The sequence below is a fragment of the Dipteris shenzhenensis genome, chromosome 27 (genome assembly GCF_047967505.1).
Source record: "Dipteris shenzhenensis isolate YYH24624 ecotype China chromosome 27, Dip_SZ_1.0, whole genome shotgun sequence".
NCBI lineage: Eukaryota > Viridiplantae > Streptophyta > Polypodiopsida > Gleicheniales > Dipteridaceae > Dipteris > Dipteris shenzhenensis.
The window spans coordinates 52,366,502-52,377,315 of NC_141622.1; positions in this window are offsets into that span (position 1 = coordinate 52,366,502).

Here is a 10,814-nt window from a genome sequence, read left to right on the forward strand (position 1 = left end):
TTTGAACTTTTTCAAGTTCACTTCACGGACGCACACCACACGAAGAGGGCGGATATTTATGTCACTTCTCCATGAGTTCAAGGATTTGGTGCCTGGTCCTCCGCACCTTATGGCTACCAATGGGCGAGATCTCTTTCTTGATCTTCATGTCGATCTTCAACAACTGATTGTATAGTGCATTGCTCAAGGAGACGACGGGTGGGATGATACACCGTGGATGATTCAAGGTGAAGAACTACTGATACACTAGGAGAACTTTGATTTCAATTCTACTCATTGTACGGTGATCAAGCTACTTGTTGCTTTGGAGATAATTAAAAGGGTGCCCTTCTTCGAAGGGTGGGATGCTCCCCAAGCTTTGGGGGAGATTTGGCACATCTGCTTATTAATTCCTGTGGATAAGCTCGTCTTGAATGGTTTATTCTCAATCTCACTACAAAGGTTTCTAGGCCTTGGCTATGGTTGGTAATGTTTCAACCAAGGAATCCATTTGTACCTAATCAACCCTTTGTGCCTCATTTTCAGCTTCAAGTTGTAATTCTTTTTGGTCTAAAGATAAACTATCAACAAAGGATTGCCAGTTTATTTGGTGCTGAATGTTTGGCTCAAGTATTGAATTCTCCCCACCCTCTCCTTCTACCTATCTTGGACTACCGAGAAACTTGGGATGTCTGGATTTTAGTCTTGGTGTGATGACATCTTGGATCCTTCAATTTGATGGAGCTTACAAACCTTCGACCAAGGCTGCTGGCATAAGTGTGAACCTCACTTCACCAGGTGGTGAGGAGTATTGTTATAGCAAGTCTACACCTGCAAGTACAAGCAACCAAGCTGAGTACTTGACACTCATTTTTGGGCTACAAAAGGTACAAAAGCATCACATCAAGCAACTTGAGGTGCAAGGAGATTCTCAACTAGTGTGTGAACAAGTTAGTGGAAGGTGGAAGGTGTGGAGCAAAGGCTTGGTTCCATGACATCAACAAGCATTGGAACTGTGCCAACAATTTGAAGAGGTAAAAATTCAGCATATCCCTCGAGCTCAAAATATAGTTGCTGATTTCTTGGCACGAGAAGCTTGTACTTCAATCACGCATGACGCGAGTGGAAGCACCACCCCAATAAAGCTGCAAGCCATGAAGGAGGGTGATCATTTATAAGGAATGCAAAGGTTGTGGTCATCATGAAACTAAGTGTTGGGCATACTTGATACGAGTTTATTGACTTTGGCAGATCATCAGAAAGGTCCTCAAAAACATTGCTCAAAAGAAGGATACCAGACCGACCGCACACCCCTTGAAGAAATAGCATGGCGACTATAAGAATTGGAAGAAGCTGAAGGTGATGTGCAAGCTCTCCAATTGTTGACATTTGTCATGGCATTCTTGTTTGCCTTGATGAGCAACCTCATGCAGTGCCACGTCTCTAACCCTCCTTGTAATGATGGCTATGATATCATGAGGGTTGGTCCTTTTAAGATTGTCTATGAGCTATTCTATGCTGAAAATTCTTCCCGTGTAGTATTTCACAATACACCAGTCACACCCTACCCTACCTATGTGTGCTTTGTGGATGTATCTTCACCTGATTTTCAGTTCAAGCTACCTCTTTCCATTGTTTGCCCATAGATAAGGCTCATTTTGTCTCTCTCTTTTCCATTTTCCAAGCATGGCTGACATTCCCGTGTTTTGTGGATGGGTTGAAGAAAATCCAAATGAGTATCTTGTGGCCTTCAAGTGCCATTGTGTTTCTCTCAACTTTCTTACTTCCCACATTTCTAGAGGGTTTGGCTCAAGTGTGGTATGAGAAGTAGGTTGAAGACGTTCGCCAAATCTGGCCAAGGTTGACAGCAGTGATGATTGAGTATTTCGACAAAGAAGAGGAGCCGGATAATGTGTACCTGCAAGTGGCAAACTTGAAGTAGTCAGAAGGTGAGACGGCGCATTGATATGTGGATCGAGCGGCTGTACTCCTAGATCGTTTAATTGCCACATCGAAGGACAATGCCAGATTTCGAGCTGGAATGACTCAGCATGTGCTAGGCTACCTTGTAGCAGGAGCAAGTGATGAATTTCGTCTCAAGCTTAAATGGGAGAATCCGGAAACTATGGTGCTAGCAAATGAGATTGCTCAAAAGTTTGATAAAGTTCAGTCTGCTGATCCCGCTTCAAAGAAGACGATTGTCCCTCCACAACCCCCTCAATTCTTGCAACAACAACCTGGGGGGTCTAACTCAGGGGCATACCCCCACCACTCATCAGGGATGTATCCACCACCTCCACCTTAAATGTATGGTCCTCCCTTAGATGCTTACCCTCAACAAGGTGTATATTCTCACCCTCCACCTCGAGGATTTCCCTAGCCTCACCCACGAGCCCCCCTCCTTTCTACTCCCTCGGCCTCTCTAGCTAAAGAGGCCCCTCCTGCAAAAGAACCCGGAGTCAATGACCTAGCCAAGGCCCTGAATGATCTTTGGCTTGAGATGGTGGGCATCAGAAATCAAGCCAACCACCCTCCAAGAGACCGAGCTAATGTTGTATGCTACGAGTGCCACCAGAAAGGTCATTATCGCACGGAATATCCCAATATTCCAAGGGTGAATCTTCTAAGTGAATTTGGCATTGAGGATTCTGATGTAGCAATCCTTAACCTCGGGAAAAGAAGTCGTACCACCTCGGACCCCTCTCCAAACCGTGGACTAGGCTGCCCTAGGAAGAAGGTGTCCTTCTCAGAGCCCTTAGATGCTGAGATGGCAGACCCACCAATAGAGAAGACTAAAAGATCTGGCAGGAGTAAGTGGTCACCCTCAGATTTTCCCATTAGCTCAGGGTAAGAAGACGATTCGGTTGTTCAGGACCTTGCTCATTGTTCTTTGAGCATCACGCTCCCTCAACTAATAGCATTAAGCCCTAAGGTGAGACATGAGCTGCAACAAGGGCTCTCAACAAGGAGGAACAAGAGAAAGGGAAAGGTAAGAGAGGTATCTTCTATCTCTAAAGAAATTGATCGGCACCCACATACAGTCGATGTCATCATAGATAATTGCCATGTAAAAAATGTGTGTGTTGATGGGGGAGCTACATGTAATATCATGGTGGCCCGAATCATGAAGAAATTGAATTTGAAATGTACAAGGTGTTCCTCCACTCGAATCAAGGTAGCAGATGGTCGATGACTCACCACCCTGGGAGTCATTGAGGATTTTCCCATCACTATCAATGGGTTGACCACCACCGTCAATTTCTATGTAGTGGACATTGAAGATACAGGTAGGAGTTACCCAGCCATACTCGCAAGACCATGGTTGAGAAAGAGTGATGCAATCAGCTATTGGAAGATAGGACACATGTCTTTTGGTGCTTCTAAAAAGAAGATCCTGGTGCAACTAGGTGCCACGGAACCAGAAGAAGAAGAGGAGCAAGACAATGATATTCTCTCATCCTCGACGATGTCTGAATCAATGGAAGAATCAGACGGGGGAGAGGAGTTCTCAGAGGAGGAAGTTTACATGATGGGGGTGTCTCTGACCCCACCACCTGCAAAAAAGGTAACAACTAGTCCTCAATAGCTTGAATCTATGCTTTTCCCAGACCTCACTCCAAGTGAGAAATACGAGTTCGTAGAAATGTTCAAAGATTTCCTTGACCTCTTTGCAACTAGCCACCACCAGCTTTGCCATGTGACTACCATAGAGACAAGATAGAGCTGAAGCCTAATGTGAAGCCTGTGGCTTAGAAGTATCAGAGATTAGGGCCCCTACAGACCGATGCTTTGTGCTCGGAGTTGCAGAAGCTTGTAGAAACTGGGTTTATTGTTCCGGTTCACAATACTGAATGGGCTTTACCAATGGTAGTCACCCCAAAGAAAAACAACAAGTGGCGGGTCTACATTGACTATAAGAAACTCAATGCAGCCACCAAGAGGGACCATCATCCTCTTCCCTTTCAAGAACTCATTCTTGAGAAGGTAAGTGGTCATGAGATGTATACATTCTGTGATGGTTACTCTAGGTTTTATCAAATCAGAATTGCCGAAGAAGATGTGCTTAAAACCACATTTGCCACACCCTGGGGGACATTTGCATTCAAAGAAATGCCATTTGGCCTCACCAATGCTCTTGCTATCTTTCAAAGATTTATGCAGATGGTGTTTGCTCCTTATTTGGGGGATTTCTTGGAGGTGTTTTTAGTTTTTGTATATTCACATCACGTAAGGAACACGTCATGAAGGCTAGGTTGGCCTTCCAAAGGGTCAATGATGCAAATGGCAGTCTCAACCTAGAGAAATGCACCATTGGAGCCACTCAAGGGAGGTTATTGGGACATATTGTCTCATCAGAGGGTGTCAAGCTTGACCCCGAGAAGGTAGAAGCCATCCTCAAGCTCTCCCCGCCAACAACCAAATGTCAGGTATGCTCATTTGTCAATCTAGCAAGATACTATCGGCGCTTCATTGATCAATATGCTACTTTGACATGACCCATGACTATGCTATTAAAAGATGGGGTTGATTTCTCTTGGGATAAGGATTGTGATCATGGGTTTGCACAAATCAAGAATGCTCTGGCTTCAAAACCCATTCTACGCAATCCAAATTGGTCAAAGACTTTCTATATCAATCTTGGGTTTGGTGAGTACACTCTGGCAGGTATTCTTCTCCAACAAGGGGAGGATCGGTTCATGTATCCCATTTGATTTGCTTCTCGACAATTGCTCATGCTACTCAGAGGCTGACAAGCATGCCTTGTCTTTGATTTTCTGCATTGAGAAATTTAAGCATTATGTGGCTAGGAAGTCCTTCATTATAATCTCTAGCAATGGTCTTGCAAAGCAAGTTCTTCAATCACTAAATCCCATGGGCCGGTTGGCCGAATGGTTGGCAGTTCTACAAGAATATGATTTTTCTTTCAAAATTGTAAAAGGGGGTTGTTCCAACTTGAAGAATGCTTTGATTCATTTAGAGGAGTGCCTTGATGTAACCCTTGTAGTAGCCATAGAAGTGGGGGATCCATGGTATGGTAGTATCTATAGGTTTCTGACTACTTTCTCCTTTCCTCTAGAAAGTACTAGCTATGAGAGAAAGAAGATCCATAGAGATAGTAGGCACTACACCCTCTTTGATGGGGTGTTGTACCATCAAGGCATGGATGGGATACTAAGACGGGCCATTGATGCAAATGAAGTACCTAAGGTATTGAAGCATTATCATGATGGATTTTGTGGAGGCCACTATGCCAGTGACTATACATCTAAGAAGATTTTACATGCTGGATACTATTGGCCGACCTTGTTCAAGGATGTCACTTTGTATTGCCAAACCTGTGAACCATGCCAATTCTTTGGTAGGAAGGATTTGCATCTTGGGCAACATCACCCAGTGATGTCCATTCATATGTTTCAGAGGTGGGGAATAGATTTTGTTGGGCCCTTGTCCATGACTGCCCGCAAAAAGAAGTATCTTTTGGTAGCCACTCAGTATGTCACTAAGTGGGCTGAAGCTATTGCCCTCACCGCTGCGAATGGTAAGGCAATTTCAAATTTCATATTTGAACGTATCTACACAAGGTTTGGGACACCCATGGAAATAATCTCCGACCATGGGAGTCCATTCTTAAATGAAGTAGTGGAGTTACTCATGGATCACATGGGTATTGATCATTGCACTTCTAGCATCTATTATCCAGCATCCATGGGTCAAATGGAGTGGACCAATGGCCTCCTTTATAAAACCATGGGAAAAATGGCCACAAGGAACAGGAGCTAGTGGGATCAAAAGGTCACAGAAGCCGTACGGGCTTACAACATCACTCATAAAACATCTATAGGTCACACTCCTTTTGAGTTGGTATATGGTACTGAGGCCATTTTACCACTAGAGATAGAGATTCCAGCTTTGAGATTGGCACAAGAACAGAGGATGACAGAAGATGAACATGTAGAGGCCCAGTTGGTGCAACTTGAGAAGCTAGATGAAACCCGACGCCTTGCCCTACATCAAACAGAGATTCAAAAGAATCGACAAAAGGCCCACTTGGATGCTAAGATTCACAAGGGATGGGAAAGACACTTTGCTGAGGGGGATTTTGTGCTATGCTTTGATAACAGATTGGACCACCAAATGGATAAGAAGTTTCTGCCACTGTGGACCGGTCCATACAAAGTCATCAAGGAATGCAACAATGGGTCTGTACAAGTTCAGGAGCTGCATGAGCCATATGGTAGGAAGGTGATCAACAAGCGTTATCTCAAGCCCTTCTTTGTGCATGATGGGACCCAGGCATGGTGCATTGGTTATACATGCTTAGATTTTGAATATACCAGTTATTTAAAAAAACAATGGCCAACTATTGTAGAATTTAATACATTTATTCTTTGTTTGGATTTAGTTAAGTAGATTAAGATTTTATTTTAAATCACAAATGTCAATGATGCCAATCATTCATAAAGTGAACTGTGTTGTGCATGGGTGACATTATTTACTAGGTAGGATGTAAGGCATCAACTTATAACCCTCTATTCCTTTGCTTAAGATTCTTGTTCATTTATGATTCTCTATGTAGTCATCAGAAATATTCATGTTGTTCATTTTGTGAGGTTAATTTGTATAAGGAGAGCTTGTTATTTGCAAAAAGTCTGTATGAGAGACTTGTCGATCTCTCTTTAGACTATAATTTTGCTCCAATTTTGATGTATTGATACTTATGTAGATCCATTGTTGTTAAGAAGGTGAAAAAGATAGCAAAATGTCATTTTTGAGTGTTTTTCCTACATGGGATTTCATGTCAAATTTTGTGATGCAAATTTGAGGACTAAAATAATGGAATTTAGCTAGAAGACATGAAGAATTAAGTTATAAATCTCAATAAGGTGGTTAAAAGTTGCCTTATTGATATTGCTCACATTCTTCTTTGTTTGGAAGATACAAGCCCAAAAAGAGGAGTGTTTTCTTGGTGTTGAAAAGGAACAAAAAGATAAACCCAATAATCCTTCTGGTATCTCCTGATAGAATCTCCCCCCATTCTCCTCCCTAATATTTTATAAAAAAAGTAGCAATTTCTTTTTGTTTTAGACCATGGATGAGGTAAATACACATATCTAGATGGCCAAAAAATTTTAGAAAGGAAATTTTTTATATAAAGCTTGCTCGGATTGGCATGCCCAAGAGCAAGATGGCTCCTCCAATCATTTGTACCTTTTTGCATTTTTTTAAATGTTGGACCATAGATGAGATCTATGTGCCTCATCCATGGTCCAACATGCAAATCTCTATATGCACAACCAGTGTCTCTTGTAAAATGCATAGAAATTAACTACATTTTAATCGATAATTATCTTGATTAGAAAATAAAACATTGCACATATTGACCTTTCTGAGGGAACCCCACCCATTTGTATAGATGATCCACATGTGTGAGTTAGGACACTTTAAAATATCATTCCTTGATAGTTGTTGCCATTTTCTTCAACACCCTGACACAAACTCCTAATAGCTACAACTTCCAACTACTAATGCATCCTGACACAATCTCCTCCATCCTCGAGCCTCCAGCTAGACATGTACATTTCTTCAAAATATTTCTTATATGTGTTTTGTTTGATGGAACCTAGGCAAGTCCTTTGATCAATTCCTAGGAAAGTGTTTTGATTTGTTCCTAGACAAGAGCTTTTCTATCAAAAGGGGATGATGTAACATCATGAAATATGAGGGACAACCAAATGGTGCAAGAACATGTTGTCAAATTTTTTTAATAGCATGTTTTTGCATCGTTTGGTCATCCCTCATGTTGAGCTTGTTTGATCCTTCCACCTTTTGTCCTTCCCCTTTTAGTCCCTGTCTAGTGTCGTCTTGAGAAGTCCATGCCCTTAATTATACACACATGACTTCTTTCTACCTCAATGAGCTTTTGAAAACACTACTTTACTTTTAAATCTTTGCCAATATGTGTCAAAAATCTCACAGGTTGGTTTAAACCACAAGATTTTGGATATGGTTTTTAACATCCATAGAGTACGCTTGTCGAATGCAGTGTAATCAATGATTAGAGGTTTCACGTTAGTTTCGTTAATAAGAGAAAGTTTTATATGGCTTGCGAAAGTTTGTATGCTTTTATAAAAATAAAAGCTTAGTATATTCGCCACAATTTGAAACTAAAATTAAAAAAAGAGCTAGGTTTAGCCTTTAAGATTATAAAATTATAAATAAAGTCCATGAAAATTCACCAAAGTTTTATATAATAAATAAATATATTTGGAAACTTTTGCCTACATATTATACATACAATTTAAAAATTTGGCTAGATTTATAGAATTAAGCACCAAAAGAAGACTTGTGCAATCAAGTACAATCTAGTGTTAACATTTAATGCTTGCTAGAATGATAATAATGTGGAGGTTCTATCTATTTGAACATGAAGTCATTTGATATTGCATAAAATGTAAATGCAATGTACTATTGTCACCAATATATCCGAGACAGTTAAATTTAATTCAATACTCAATCAATACCTTAACTAGACCAATGCGTGGCCTTATATCCAACGTACATTTGGCTAACTTAAGCCTATGGTAGGCCCATCACCAGCACTATGTCTACCCCTCATCAAGTCATATAGTAGGGATATATCTCTCCATGCTTCTATCTTCAACAAGGACATGGAAGGACACTACATACATAGGTAAACATAAGCAACAAGTAGATTCTTAGCAAGAAGAATCAAATGATTAAAATGACACAAATTTAAATTAAAGAATGAAATTTTCTATAATGACCTGGTAGAAGGTGTCTTGTTAGATATTTTAAGTATTTCTTTAGTTGCAGTTTATGATTGCAAAAAGTAGGTAAAAATTCAACTAAATTAATGAGTAGAGCTAGAGTAGTGAATATGCAGTAACTCATGTATTTAGTTGTGTGTGTGTGTGTGTGTGAAAATCTAACTTTAATTTCATCATCTATTTCTATACATTTATATATTTAGAAATTTATCACAATGCAAAGAACTTGCCAGCCAATAGAGGCTTTAAATATAAATCTACCCTTCAAGCATTCTCATATATTTAGTACACTTAAGCCATCTATCCAGCCTCACAATCTTGTATAATGGAAGATTCTATAGATTTATGACAAGAAATAAGAAGAAATGAACTAAACTAAAATGCCACATGTAAATACTTAAATATATGTATCAATGCATAGGGGGACATACTCTCTTTCTATTTTCACACAAACACACACACACACACACACACACACACACACACACACATGTCATTGGTCTTGGCATTGAAGTCCCATATGAGCAAGACCTCTCCTAGCTACATGCACCTCTAGATGTCCTCGTGGAGTGCTAAGGAAGGTAAGATATGTCCCTAGAGATTGTCCTAATATAATTCAATGTCTGCGGGGATACATAACATGTTGTAATCCCCTCTTTCTCCCAACTCGCTTTAGGGATGCACATTGATGAATGAGCAAAGGGTGACAGTGGAAGAAAGGAAGAATTAAGAAACCCCATCTTTTGCCATGTCTATATTAGCCCACCCATGTTCCCAACCCAATCCCATACCCATACTAGGCATCCAGCCCCACGTGGACATCATTTTGTCTTATCAAGATGCATGCTCTTGCTTTTTATTAGCCTTTCTATCTTGATCTCTATATCTGTAATCTTCACGGAAATGCCACCCTTTTGAAAGCTTTGGATCATCAGTCATTGCTTAATCAGACGACAATGTCCCCAACATGATGGGCAAGGAAGCCTTTGCTAATGTACTAATGCACATCTTTTTTGTTCAATAGCTTTTGTAGTAGGTTACATTGACAACATTGATGCACAATGGGCAAAGGATATTGCGTAATCTCTTACAATATTGGCCAACAATGCATGTTGTTTTTGTTCCAAGGTTTGTAGTAGGTTTGAGTCACAAAATTGATGTACAATTTGCAAAGGGTATTAACTTTGTCTTTAAACATTCCTCTATCTAATGTATGCCAAGTGGCCATGTGCAGGCACGTGAGTTTAGGGGCCAACTCATGTTTGAGCTTTCTCCTTTGTCTCTAGCTTAGCTTGCAGCTTGCATATGTGTGTGTGTGTGTCCCTGATTGATTGTCCTAAATTAGACAAAGGTACTGTTATTTATCCATCAGATTAAGGTTGTTTTCTTATAATCTTATATATAAATAAATAAATAAATATAGCCTAACTTGGTACCACTTTAGTCGGCCATAGTGTGCTATTTAAGGTGTGCATAAGGATATTAATATAAATACACACACACACATGCATGCATGCATATTTAAAGATATATCTTTATAAGTATATATAATTAACCTACCATATATAAGTATCATTAAAAGTATTTTTGTAATTTTTAGAGAGTTATATTTGCATGTATATATATAAATAAATAAATACACACACACACACACACACACTAACCTTGGGGATCCTTGTGATCAATGGGTGCACATATAGTTTTATGCACTTTAATGGCTCTACATGGAGGCAAGAAGAGCATGGCGGGTATTTGGAAGAATTGGGAATTGTTCACTTGATTTGTTTCATTTTCCTCTCGAACGAAGAGCATTCACACCTTGTTCCATTTGTCCCATCCTGTTAACATTTTTGTTGGGATGGAGATGGGATGTGGCATTAGGTGCATTATGGAGAGGAAAATATTTGATGACCCTTGCACACCATTAATGCCTACTGGCCTTTTGTGTATTGGGACCACCATTGCATGGGAATATGGGTTAGAAGGACCACCATGTACAGTGTACTTGAGACATATGACTAGTGTGCATGGTGGAAGGACGTATCT